Source organism: Porites lutea, chromosome 8, assembly GCF_958299795.1.
Source record: "Porites lutea chromosome 8, jaPorLute2.1, whole genome shotgun sequence".
NCBI lineage: Eukaryota > Metazoa > Cnidaria > Anthozoa > Scleractinia > Poritidae > Porites > Porites lutea.
In genome coordinates, this window is record NC_133208.1 from 32,292,085 (window position 1) to 32,306,716 (window position 14,632).

The following is a 14,632-nucleotide window of genomic DNA, read 5'->3' on the forward strand; positions in this document are numbered from 1 at the left end:
CATTTTCAGACTCTAATCGACAACTTTTTGGTGACGCAGTTTCCATTAGTGAAAAAAAATTGCTTTCTCTTTTTTGTTTAAAAAATGTAAATGATTTAGCCTTTTTATTAATTTGGATTATTCTTAGCCCAATATAGTACTCTTCTTTTTTTAGAAAAATCTAAAATTGCGGATAAATGATGGCCAACATGTAAAATTGGAAAATGACGCCATTCTTCGTCATTCCAAACATTCTCCTATAAAGGAACTTCTAGAAAGGAATAACTACGTTTGCTTAACCGCTGGTTTAAGTATCAGTCCGGCATTTATGCAAATTAACATGCTACTTGCAATATTTTTGAATGCAAAAATGCAGATCGAGCATACGGATATGCTGACCTGCCCGCCAATGTTGTTGAGATAGGAAATTTAAGACGTTTTAAAATAGTTCTTAAATCGTACATGCGTATTTCTTAGGTTTTTATCCATCTTAGATCTTAGATTTTATTCATAAGCATATATTTTTAATTTTTATTTTTGGAAGTTTATTTACATAGGGTCAACCTCTTAAACTTCCTTTTTAGGGTATTATTTGTATCGTTTATTTCTTATGGTACCTTAAAAAAACTATGCCGTATGTATGTATGTATGTATGTCAGACGGCTGGGCACAACTGAGTCAGGTACTTTTACGCTGGGCAAGAAACAGGTCTGAACGTAGAATACTGGAAAATACTGAGGGTCAAATTACTGAGGGTGGGAAAGACGTTTCACACGCCCCAGGCCCCAAACTTCGAGCTCTGCCAGCAGTAATTTTCGGACAAGAAAAAAAGAAAGTAATAAAAACGACTATTTTACGTGATTTACGCCGCGTCTTATTGCTAATGCCCTGGGGAAATTGACTGAAAACTATTAAAGACCAAGGGCAATAATGGAAGGACGGAAAAGAACACAAAATTGACTTGAAAATACTTCTTGATCGTGAATGCATATCTAGCCGATTTTTTGAAGACGAGCCCAGCGAAATCTGCAGCCATTTTTAATTAGTGAAAGAGGGTAAAAAGGCAGGTAGTGATTTGCACCCGAGAAGCTCGAAAATCACGCCAGCGAAGGAAAAGGACTAGAAAAAAGGAAAGAGCGAGGAGGAAAAAAGGACGAGAAGAGAAAAACAGCCATGGTTACACTCTTAGTTTCTTTAATGGCTTCTTTGGCCGAAAACATGCAAACTGCCTCATGTAAGAGGTCTATTTGGCGGTAACGTTTTCAAAAAGTCGGCTAGATATGTATCCTACAAACTTGTCCAATACTTGGATTTAAAAGAAAATATTCTTCCTACGGGGATTTTTATTCCCAGAGACTGCAAAGTGCAAACCTGTAAACCTGACCAACAACCCTTGGGACACTAACGCAATAACTCGTCAAAATAGGCATTTTCCCTACCCCTCCCCCCCCACCCCTACCCCCGGTGCAGTGTTGACGTTTTGCATTCATTTTTGTTTCATCGTTCCATCACAATCAACACTGCTTGAGGGAGAGGGGGCAGAAGAAATAGCTCCTTATAACAACATCCCTAAGCTTTTTTAAGAGGTAGAATACCCAGAGTTAATTTAGCAAAGTGTGTCCTCGCGCCAAGAGACATAATGGCTCTTGCTCGCACCCAGTTTCCTCAAGTGTCCGGGGATGTTTTGACTAATAAAGGTTGTAGACAAAACGAAACGGTTGTCCATTAATTTTTTATTTATTTATTTTTTTTCTTTTTCCCTGAAATGTTTAATAAATGTTTAAGCTACATTCTAAAAGGTTTTTCACTATTCATCCCTCCCTATTCATCCCGTTTCCCCTCTATGCCTGACTTCGCTATCAGTTCTGTCTACTGATCAAGGCGCTCTTTGAGTTGTCTGCAAGATACAGCAGCACTACTTATCAGATTTGCTAATAATTTCTTCAGTGCTTTTGATTCTGCAGCTCTTAAAAAGAGGTCGTGTCGTCAGGATTGAGAAGCTTTGATAACAATGAAATTATACGTATACGTTTTAAACTGCTTGACAGTATTCCGAAAAGCGCTCAAACCTATCATTCAGATCATGGTTTTCTCCGTACCTTGAAAACAGTTTCAAAGTTAAACCTTGGGAAAATTATTTAATTCATCGTTTCCTCACAGGACTAACACCTTGCAAATCACCCCTGTCACGTGATAACTCATCAGCTGGTTGTTCCGACTTACTTGATAAAAGTCATATCAATGATATTTTGATCATTAAGTGAACATGACCATGCAGGATTTCTTAATGAAACGAAAATATTGTTTTCTTAGCATTCATATATATGATTTTTCAAGCTGCACACTCTTTCCCTCATTATATGAAAAAGTGTTAATGGTTTTATTTAGATTAACAATTTATCACGAAGTACCTTCTGGGGAAATTAGAAACTAAAAGTAAATAAAATTGCCGACATCAATCAACATATCTATTTATATTCAATACACTTTACTTCAAACTAAAATCTAGTGATACATGTATAAGCAGGCACGTTTGAACTATACTTGGACAATTTTTATCATAAAAATCTTTCGTATACCGTAATAAAATTGCATGTAAAAGAATTCAAGAATAATGTTTGGTATTTTTCATATTTTCGACGGAAAATAAGAAACGAAAGCTGTTTCATCTAGTACTAGCAATTAAGATGGTGTTCATTTCTGTTTGGTAAAATTGCAATTTTATCAAGTAATCAAAAACATCCTTATTTTTTTTGGCGTTTAGACTTTATTTCAACGATACATGTACAACATGACGGCCAAGTGTTTTTTTATAATCAGTTTATCATTCTCTATTTTGTTTCTGGACTCTGAATTATTACGATCAAGACGTTAAGAATAAAGAAAACAGCTGCTTTATTTTTTCTTGTTTGCGACAGCGGCTATAGATGAGCGGGGAGTGTATATCGAACTAGAAAGAAGTCGCTCCCTTTGCCGGGGAGTCAAAACTTGTTGATTTGGAAACTTTGCCGAAACGGCATGAGCACTTAATACCTGTAACCGAGAAATAAGATGAATTAATACAAACCCTGTATGATATTAAAAAGGCAAAATAATGTATTTATGATTTAAGACTGAATTGAGTTCGGCACAGCAGTATCACAGCACTCGAAACCAAGTCGTGCTACTACCCGGTGTACGGCAGTGGTCGGTACGACTTGGCTTCAAACGTCGTGCTACTACCGTGCGAAAGTCGATCAATTGAGTTCGGTACGGCAGTAGTAAGACGTTTGAAACAGTCCTGAGATGTCTGATCAGAAGCAAAAGGTTATATCTGTCCTTATAACCACGAGTCCGCCCAAAGCTTTGTCATTAGGGAATTCTTCAAAGGAAAATAGCGATTTCTATCGACGGCGGTAAAAAAAAATTTTCATTTCACCCCTCCCCCCTCTCTCTCCATCAGTGCTCAGTTTTACTGGTATTTAAGGCTTCTTAAAGCTACACGGGAAGCAACTGAAAGAAGTCGTCGAAAGAAGGATTTGCAGTCTCACATGGGAATCAAACTCAGGACCCCCTGCATAGAAGGCCACGTACTAACAAACTGCGCTAATCCTTCCTCCCAGTCCTAAACTGTGAACGATCGCCCTGGCACCAAATTTAAAGTAATTAGCAAAAACGAAAAACTGGTCTTTGCTTTCCGCGTCTTCCTTCGGTTCCGTGCAAATGGGAGGACCCCTGATATATAAATTGCTTGCGGCGTCATGCTGCTTCTTCGTTGTTAAAGTTCAAAGCTTTTTTCACATCAAATCAAGCACAGTTTTCGTCACAGACAACTTGACTTGAGATGATGAACTCTTTGTCGCCGAGCATCAAGTGCTCAGCAGCCAAATTGGGGTTGCTGCTGTTGTTTATAATGGTTTGCTTTCGATGTTCGTTTGCTGTTTGTTTGTTTTTTGTTGTTGTTTCCTCTGTTTTAGCTGGTGTTTTTTACGAGTTAACAGACAGATTTTTTTATTTTTTGATGTTTGAGCTTCTGCGCTGCACCAGAGATTAACCCAGGACGGAAGCTAGAATGAGCAATGCTCCTTGAAAACTCACCGTTTTAACATTTTCACAGTCTCGTCTTTTAATAGCGGCCGAATATACTGAACTAAGTTTCAAAAGTATTTCAAATTTGTTTTGATAAATCTTTTGAAGTAAATAGTACCGTGTAAAAGTTATGCTAAATAAGAATTTAATTTAGAAAGGTAACAAAAGATTTCGTCCAAAAAAGTACTAAAAGTCTTACTACTTCTAAAGATAAAACATTATCAAAGCCCACAACAGCACTCACCTAAGGTCTTCGAAAACTCATTCTTCGTATCAAGTTAAAACTTTGTCAGATATCGCTGTGAAAGCTTGGAAGGTTATCTCCAGCGCTATCTTTGAACTTATTCCCACCGTGTATAAGTAGCTTGATACACAAGCAGGTGTTGGATAACTTATTCAAATAGTTTATTTCTCCGAGTCATCTCCAAGGGTGTCCACTCAATTTCCCACTGGGGGGCGGGGGTATTTGTCGGGCATTTGTCAAGTAGTTGGTTTCGGCTGCGATGGGAATAGGGAATTTGTCATCATTGCTGAATTTCACATTTTCAACCATTTATAAAAAAGAAATATTTAATTTTATAAGTAAATTATGCAGTTATTATGTGAATATTATTGCTATTTCTGAACGCTAGCCAGTGGAAAGCTTATAAGCATGGCTACTTTTACAACATTTTGGAAAGAAGAACAATCTATTGTAGTTGGGCGGAAGGCATTCAGGGGGTCTTTGAAAAGTTACGCCAAATTCTCTTTGCTCGCAAAGATGGCCACTGGAAAGTTTATCTTATAAAGTAGCACTTTTGAAACAATCGTTTATTTTCTTGTCTTTTGTTATAGTAAACTTTTTGTTCGGTCAAGACATCCTTCTTCAGGGTCCGCCCAAATATCGGGAAACTCGGATAGACAAGCAAGTCCATATTCTAAGGTGTAGTTCATTAATGTTCAGCGCTCAGTTTCTGTTGAGATGATTCCATTATGAAGTTACTGCTGGACTTTTTTCTTATGTCTCATAGTGAGCTAGTTTTTGCTTTGTCTCCAGGGTGGGGAATTTGTTCACATTAGACTCAGTGTGGTTATTTGTGGGCATTTGCAGCTTTCTCGAAGAAAAACAGATGATAAATACCCGAGAAATGCCCGGGGGCGATGGGCACACTATTGAAATTGACTTTAGTCATAAATTAACTTTCCCTGCTCTTTTGCGTTTGAACAACAAGTAAAGTGAACCTTTTTCAACACCCACGCTGTTAATGAACGACTCTGTTGCCAGTTTCATATTCCGGTTGTCTTAAAGCTGTTTTCACAATGACTCTGTAAGTTGATAGCGTGATCTAAATTACGACCAAACGCATTAATGACTAAAAAACTATATCTCTTTATGATGCAAACGTCTCTGAAATTGGAGTCATATGGATTAATGTGGAAATCATTAGGGAATAGATTAACTTTAGTTGTGTACTAATGTAATTAAGCATAAACGTACAAAGCAAGCGACATTTTAGTAAATGTACACGGCAGAAGTTTCCAAGTTGTCATGTAGCTTATTTACCTATTTAAGCACTTTCTCATTCTATTCAATACAACCTTGGTGCCAAAACTCGGTAGTGAAAGGTGGCTGAAAAATCAAAAAACATGCAATGTGAGGTTGAGTGTTGTACAAAAAAGGGTTGATCATTGACCACTATTTTTGGTGATCTCTAGCTTTCGTAAAAAAATAATCATTCTCAAAGCCTTCGTAATATAGATTTTCGACAGCTTTATTGCAAATCCTCATATAATTTGAATACTTTGACTTTGAAAATTTCAAGAAGAAACAGAATTTTGTTTTGTCCATTGATCATTTAGGTTTGAGCGGATCCTGTTTAAGTGCCTTAGTTGCTTTTAGTCTTGACCGCTTCCTTTCATGCTACTGCGATAACATGAAAGATGTATTAAACGATCGGAGGTGTTCGGACGGTTTTGTTTATCCGCCCACAAATGTTGTGGTAATTTTAAGCCTTTTAACGTAACGAGCAAGGAAGCGACAGAATGGCTCTGACTTTTCTTCCTTGTTAGACTGCGAGTGACATGGGATATCCTCACGATAACTTCCAAACCCGTCAACAAGAACATACTGGCCAAGTGTGAGCACTGTTTTTGCAACTATAAACATTAGACTGCAATAGTGGTCACATTTGTTGAAGCAATCGTCACGTTATGCCCTCCCCACTGTTGATTTACGTATTACCCATTTTCAAATATAGGCGAATCTCAACATTAGGGAAGGAGAAAAGAAGTACTCCCGGAGAAAACGTAAATAAGTTCGTATGAAAAATCGTGTTTCAACGAAATTTGACGAGTATCGTAGCTTTCATTGAACTTCTAGTGATATATATGGATATTCACGGTCCGTCTCTATGATCTCTTCTAAGGCAAAGATATAAATGACGCATGTTAAGTAAAAGGCTAAACTTTCACCAGGGCAAATAACACGGCTCATTAAGGAAAACAAAAGGTGATTTTACCTGAAGCGTCTGGTGTAAGCTTTAATGGGGTCGGTGTACTTTACCTTGAGATGCTGTTAATTAACCTTTGCTATAAATTAATACTTGTTTTATGTATATTCTTAAATGACTTATACAAATAAACGCTGTTAAGCACGTTGCTTCTAGCTAGTGCAAAATAAACTCTCATTTCTTGTCTTGTTGTGGTAAAAAGAGTATGATTGCGTTTTAAACAACCGTCTAGAGATTAGTTATAATTAAAACGGAAAAGGCGGTATGGAGTGAGTATGTTTTTGATCTTAGTCAGCGGCAGGTGAAACTCATGATGATTTTTTTTTCTACTTGAGAAAATTGTGGCAGTTTTAGAACCTGTACTCAAATTAACAAAGGTCATAAAATAAAGTAGAGTAAACAGACATAAAAAATAAATAGTTGGGAAGAGACTGTAATTAACGTTGCTTTCAGTATTTGCTGGAATAATCACTGAAAACTGCATGAGATAACGAACTATATTTAAATGCCCAGCTCCCGCCCCAAACCCCGTGAAGTCGAAGAAATAGCGCCCGAATATGTCAAAGTGGCATTTTACATTCAATGATAAAATCATTCCCACTGTCCTTTCCTTCATTTTTTTCGTTCCTTCCATCTTTCTTTCTTTCTTTCTTTCTTCAGGCTTTCATTTTTTCCAACTTTCCTTCTCTATTTCTTTCTTTTAGGACAAAAGGACCATACGAACGTACGACTGGTTTAGACCGCGAGCAGTCTCTCTTTTTCTTCAGATTTTGTGATCGTAGAGCACGCGCGCGCGAGCGTCGAGTGGCACGAGGGCGGCAGCTCGAGAAGGCCATTCTCTCTGGCTTTGGTAGTAGTCTCTCTTTTTCCGTGCCTCTCCCGTCTCGCGCCTTCAGTCACGCACGTGGTCATTCGTGTGTCTCTGGCGTTTCGCTCGAAGGACTAAGAGACACTGTTAGTTAAGTCTAGGACTGGTTCCAATGGAGCCAACACGAATTCAGTGCAACGAAGAGAGAACGCCCTGGCCAAAAGCACGTAAAAGATATTAAAGTATCATTTGCGCCGAATAAAGGTTTATCTTTCGAAAGAAACTCTGTACTGTTGCAAATGCATCGGTGGCGGAGTGGAACGCAAAAACAGTCGTTCGTTTTATCAACTAATAATTCAATTTGCCAACGTAAAGCGTTCAAAAGCTGTCTACTAAACGCCTAGTCAAGCTAATTAGGGAAATGCATTTTCTTTGTTTCTGCTATCCACTGGGATAAATCTCTTTCCAGTGGATGGCGCAATTGGTCTGGTCCATTAATACTTATCCGCTAGATAGTGGTTTATCTCGTGGATAACGCTATCCAAGGTTTGAACAACGGGGGCTAATTGTTTTTGGGATGCACGGCTCGAAAGTTTGGATTCTTTCCCAGGGGCACCTAACGACTGTTTTCTGTGAATTATCTGTTCGTAGTAGCAAACATTGCCCCAAATTTTCTATTGGTTGAGGACAGCTAGAAATTTCTGGATGACTGTTCCATTCAGGTACAATTTTCGAAGGTTAATATCTAATAAATTCCCTACGATTTTGTAAAGTTTAATTTCCCACATTTTACTCACCATGTTAGGCTAATTTTCGAACAAAAAGGAAACCTAAAATGTTCGGATTCAAAAATGTGATGGAAAGAGGAATAAAAAAAATTCTTACTTTCGTAAAACGTTAATTTGCATCAATTTTGAGAAAGTAACAGTGAAGCGCTTGTAATTTCGGAAAGACTCAAGTTCCCCTAGGAGAACCGAACGGATACAAATTTTATAGCGCCGCCTGGGATACAATTCTTAAGAGATGTGAATGTACTCTGGATAGACTAAAAACAGTTTTCAATGTATTAAGGAGGAAACCGTCGTTTGGTCAGGGGCACCCAACGAGGATATAGTTCAAAACCACTTAACATAGCATTGTTGAACGTATTTTAGTATTCAAACGGTAGATATAGGCATATTTTTATCCCCTAAAAACTTTTCATCTGTTCGGATTTCCTAGCTGAAAGTCTAGTGATCCGAAAATTATAGGGATCAATACTTACCTTCTCGAAAATTTCAGCCAGGAAAAAGGCTCCCGAAAATTCTAGGTGGCCTTTTTTAGGGTCAAAATCCCTTAAAAATGGGTAATTATACCATTTTGTGGATGTTCGAAAATCCTAGGAGCGGCAGGCAAGCAAGAAATTTTACTACAAATGCTCCGAAAATTCTAGATCTCAAATCGTCTTCCGAACAGATATTTTCCCGAAAATTGCCGTTGGTTGCCCCTGTTTTCCTTTCAAGAACCGTGATTTGGCGTGTTTTCGCAGCGGGGGAGGATCCAAATTGTTTTTGGTTTAGTCTCCTTTAGCACGGCCCAAGGGCTGACAACTGAGCCTTAAACTAAACTTGAATTTATAGTTTCCTAAAAGGACAATGATTCGCTTAGCCGTTTAAGAGAAAACGTCCTTCTAGAACTAGATAGGCGAATTCCATTTAACTTTGCCAGCGAGAGCAGAAGTCCTGACTGCAAAACTTCTCATTGACAAGTGAAGCTGACATTCATTGTCTGCAATAATACTAAGATTGGAATATAAATAGCGATTCCTTTTTACTCACGACGATTTTTCAATTTCTAAATTCATTTACCCTGAGGGAGTACTTCCCTAAAACGACATAAGTGCTCGTCGTAAATATCGTAAAAAAATATAAAAACAGCAAGGTACCGATATTATTTTGAGGGCAGGTGATGGTGGGGCGTGGCTAATCTTCACTTATACTCTTAAAAGAATCATAGATTAGTTGAGTAACGAATAGTTCCTGCCATTTAGTATTATTAGCGGTGACAATAGCGAGCTTACGCAGCCACAATGACGACGACAACATCAAAGAACAAATGATTTTGTGAGCCAAACAACAACTTAGCACGTGCATCACGCTTTTTAATACATTTCTTTGACGTTCACTGCACTTCTACGACGTGAAACCTCTTAACGAGATGTTTCGACGAAGAATTTTTCTTTCTCTTTCTGAACCTGGATAAAGCATTTGAGAATTCAACTCCTGGAGTCACTCGCCTCATCTGAAAAACCAATTGACCAATGGCAGATCGGAGCAGCAAATTGAGCAAAGGAAGTCGTGTTCATTCTCTTCCACGTGCTTTGACGTTGCCAGCCTTGTATTATCATAAATACTATTATAACTATTATTTTATTTTTTTTTAGTATTAAAAGGCTCCTCAAAGTTACTGCGACAGCTTAAATGACACTTCACCATTACAAGTGGCACCTATTTCACCTCCACACTTATTACCTTCTGTTTTGAAAAACTTCCTTACCTTTTTCTAAATTTGTTTAATTGATACCTCACTTGTTCCGCGTACTTTTGAACACCCCCATAAGAGCACGCTTACTCGTGGGCTTTAAATCCAGTCTGCGGCCAGATCCATCTATGTCTCCTGTTTTACGCGGAAACTGATACCGTTTAAAGGAAACGTGTTCACTTAAGGACTTATTTTTTTGCTTATTGAAAAAACTTTTCACTTTTTCAATAAACGCGCATCAGTTTACAATTTGCTCAGTTTAATCATGGTTTTCGTTTTTGGAGCATTGCGTATAGCCAACAGCAGAACATTTAAACGAATATCAAAGAAGCTCTGACTTGAAATTCAGGCTGAAATTCCTTTTCCGGTCTTTTCCCTGTTGTTGAGAATTTCACAGTTTAATTAGGTAACGTTAGTGATGCACGTGTGTCCACTGGTAATTAATTCGCCAACGAACTTCAGTCGCAATGCAGCAGGGTAAAGAAAAAAAGCAGGAACTCTTGTCAAGAAAGTCAATTTGTCACCTTTTTTAAAAAAAGATTCGAGAAGTCGACGTTTCAAGTTACAGTTTTTCCGTGTTGCCTTGACAGGAGGCGAGACCGCATATAACCATGTTTTGGCTGGAATAATCCTCACTATTCAAATGCAAAGCGACTGGTTTCGAGGCGCCATAGTCAGTGCATGAGGCAAAGCTAGTGAAACTGATTAAAAAGTATAGGTCTTAAAGATAAATGCTTCTACCATAAAACCCATTCAGGCCCCTAAAAAATTATGAAAATATAATTTTTTTTAAATTTTTTTTTATGGCAAGTGATGGTGACTTAAGTTAATTTTCGACTGCTTGTGCTGTAGCAGGAAATCGGCTCCTGGCGGTAGTCATCTTCAGAGTCAAAGTGGGTTATATCACGTCAGTTGATGGCATTTAAACTCTTGACTAGTTACTGACCAGTTGATTGATCAATTAAGTCCCAAGTGTGATTGGTGCGTTTCGATCCGTCTTTTGTTGTAGTTAAAGGGTCTTTAATTTTTAGTCAAATTGTTAGCCCGCCTTGCGTGGCAGGTGTTGAAAGGGCGGGTAGGGGAGGAGGGGGAAAGGGGAGGGAACTGCAGCTTTTTTTCCTCCCCTCTCCCTCCCCTTTTTGCGCCTGCCACCCACACTATAAAATTATTGGTTGTCCACTCATTCTATCTTTTTCAGTTGTGCTTCTGTCTGTCAAGGACTTGGGCTAGAATTAACGTTGACCTGATTATTGGGATCGGCGTTACTTCTCCTCCTTCCCTTTTCCTTCTGTGGTGTGATTTATCTAGCTTATCGGGCGCAAAAAAAACTGCCTCTTGGCCCTTTTTTCACTCAACGGGTTGCAGATTTTGTCAGGTTCGTTTTCAAAAAATCGGCCAGACATATATAGTTTGTAGTAGATTAAGAATATTATTTTTTTATGCACATAATTCATTTTTCAGTAATACCTCTTGTTAAAATGCTGCAGTCTCTGACTAAATAGCACACATGCTGAAGTATTTTTAATCCCTTTAATGTCATTATAGTTATTGTTAATGATATCATTTTATATTATCATATCATTATTTTCTGATTGTTTAAATTCTTTAATAACAGTAAAGGAAACCTTCTTCATTGAAGTTTCACTGAATGAACCTGTACATTAAGAGTGCTTACTCGACAAGTATTCAGTTTACAAGTAACCGATCGAGCGAATTCATGGGCAAGCGGAAGAGGAAGCTGGCGTGTGGTAGCACTTTCTTTGCTTTATGGTTATTTTTCGATCACTTAGGTATGCTATCCGGTATAATGTGAAAAACTATCCTGTATGTCTGACTCTCCACTTCAGAGATCGACGAGGGAGAACTTTGCTCCGTCACATAAATCGACGTGGAGGAGGCGAGCAGCGAAAAACTCGAGCAAACGAAAAACGACTCTTCATTTTCTCGATCCGCTTTCTCTACTCAGTATATTGTAGCCTGGAACAGCCTATAGCTGATTGCGCTCCATTGTCTTTCAAATTTACAAGTTGATATTGTTCTGACTTGTATGGTCAGATAGCTCGCAAAAAAAAAAAACAAAGTGGAAAACAGAGAATTGACCTATTTGCTCAATCTAATCGCTGCTCTTCGTACTATTATAGATTGTTTGAAATGAAATGTAATGAAATGAACCAAGAGTCCGTAACCCGGCGGAACGAGGAAAATCCATTATAAAATCACGGCGTTTCTACTAACAGTTTTTCAGTGGCAAGAATTTGTCCCACAACCCAGTAAGCAAAACCTACGGGCCGATTAAGAATGATATTTTGACCTTTTAAAGACGTTCAATTTTCCTTTTTGGTATCCTATTCTTCAAATGCGCTTGCTTAGACGGAGCGGAGTTTTCGTTTTCGCGGGATAACGCGCTCCATTAGTGTATGTAAAAATAAACCGGTTCGTGAAAACACCGTGACATTGTCCTGGTAAGAAGGGAGTTGCTCTCTTCGTGTTATGGGCTCCTGAATGAACTCAATTTTTTTTTACAAAAAAGGAGGACCGTCAGTATAGTTGTACCGACCTAGTTACAGCGTTTAATTAAATCAAATACTGCTCTACGCACGCTCTTATTAATACCAAAGTTCAAAAGCGGGTTTAAAAATCCATTGAGCGTGAGAAAAACTTCAATGAAAAATCGAAAAGGGTGATATTCTGCGCTTGAGAGGTTAGAGAGCCAAAAAATTAATGGAGCCCAAAGCGCGGGAAGGAAAGTGATGCAGAGAACTATTAAGATCAATCCAACATCGCTTGCAGGAGTAGTCAAAATGCCGCGCATATTAAACGCTTTTGAAGATTAACATCGTTATAAAATCATTAAATAAATAATAACATATAACTATATTAATCTTAATTTAAAAACTTTGGCGCTTGTCAAAAGTGAGAACCGGCTAGCCGTACAGGTGATTTTGGAATTTTGTTGACGGTTTCGCTAAAACTGAGACCACGCGTGCTCCGATCGTACTGAACATTGAATGAGTGCAATTTGTATTGCAAAATTGTGAAATACTACATTCTGTCCGAGGTCTGTACGATAAAAACAGCGCCTCATGGTACTGTTTCACCTCAGATCTGATGTATAAAAAGTATAAAAGGTTGGTTTACACGTCCCCAGACTTGTTGGCAAGATTTTGTAAAGTAAACTTGTCGAACGCAAAAAATTCGGTCTGATTTGTTTTCCAGGCCTAATCTACTGTGATCAAGAGCCCTGATGGCTCTTAAATGTGATCGAAGATAATTGCTATTTTTTGGGCGTACATATAAGGCTATCAACTTAGGCTGCAGTGCAGGCGTATTTTGGGTGGGCGAAACAATTGTTTGTGTTCGTATTGTTGTAGCCGCCATCTTTGATTTTATGACAGTGGAAGATTGGGGAGAGTAGAAATAGTAATCCTAAGGGTACATGCGAAGGCGAAAGAAGGAAAGGGGGGAGGGCGAGGGGAGAAAAAAAATACGCCTGCCCGATATCATTGTTCTTTTGGGAATCTCCGTACGCTGGCAAACGGAGCTCCTGATTGGTGTGGCATAGGAAAGTAGATTGATGCCTGTCAATTAACGGTAAGTCTATATTGTTTATTCCATTTCCATTTGCATGCAACTACGGGAAAGAATTATTCCGAATTCAGAAATGGCGGACGTAAATTCGAATTTTAACTCAGCTGTCGAAGCAAGTCTTTTGGAATTGGAGCGGCTGGGAATGTCGCGTGTATTACGCAAAGAGAAAGTCAAAGCGATTTCTACACTGGTCTTCAGGACAAGATTTGCTCGCAGTACTAAAACCTACACCACTTTTACCTCATGCCAAAATGCTGCCTGTTCCAATACGTTTTTTTTTTTTTCTGGTGAGTAGATCATGCTCTAGAGGGTTCTACGCTTTGACTGAGCAAATGTGATTTTAGGCGCTTGTTTCCCACTGAGAGGTCATGACACGCTTATTGATTTTCTATGGTTTTTGAATTTCTGGTCTCCATAATTTGCCCTTTCCCTGCTAGCAGAGGTCTCTCGTCGTGAGAAACCTATGCTAGCAGGGAAATTTGCCCTCTGATGCAACAGCGTTTTCTTTGACCTCTTTTGAGGCGAAAAGCTCTCTTTTGTGGCTAAATAAGGCTGTTTAAGGCTCTTTATTTTTACAGTGTACTTGAATACGCAAAAATACGGACTGTTTTGCAGTCTACGCGGATTTTAACAGGCCGTTTTCACACCGTTTGCTTTAGAGTCTTCAGGTCGCTTTTCCCTTTAGACTTGAAGCATATTCAAATCTGACCAATAATGTGTAAAAATTGAAGAAGATCAGCTGTTTCACATATACCGATTCCGTGTCTGTTAACTTATCATGACTTATCAACCTACAGATAAGAAATTCAGTATACCTTCTCTTCTCGGATTAAGCCTCCACCGTGTCTACATTTCTGTTCGTGTTAAAACGGTTTCAAAACAGGTGGAAAGGAAATGCAACACACACAGTAAAATATTCGCTAAATATGAGTCAGTACTTATCAAATGAAATGAAATGTTGTGTGAAATTTCAAACTGCTATAAATAGCAGTAGAAAAATGAAACACGGAAACTTTAGAGCTAGTAGGGCGGCAGACATGTATTTTAATTAAAAAAAAAACCGGAACTTTAAGTCTGTACTTAAAATACAACTTTCTGACAGCGGGTTTCACTCACGTGAGGAAGCAGACATAAAAACGGAAACCTTTTAATACAGAAAGTCTAGACTGATCTGGAAAAT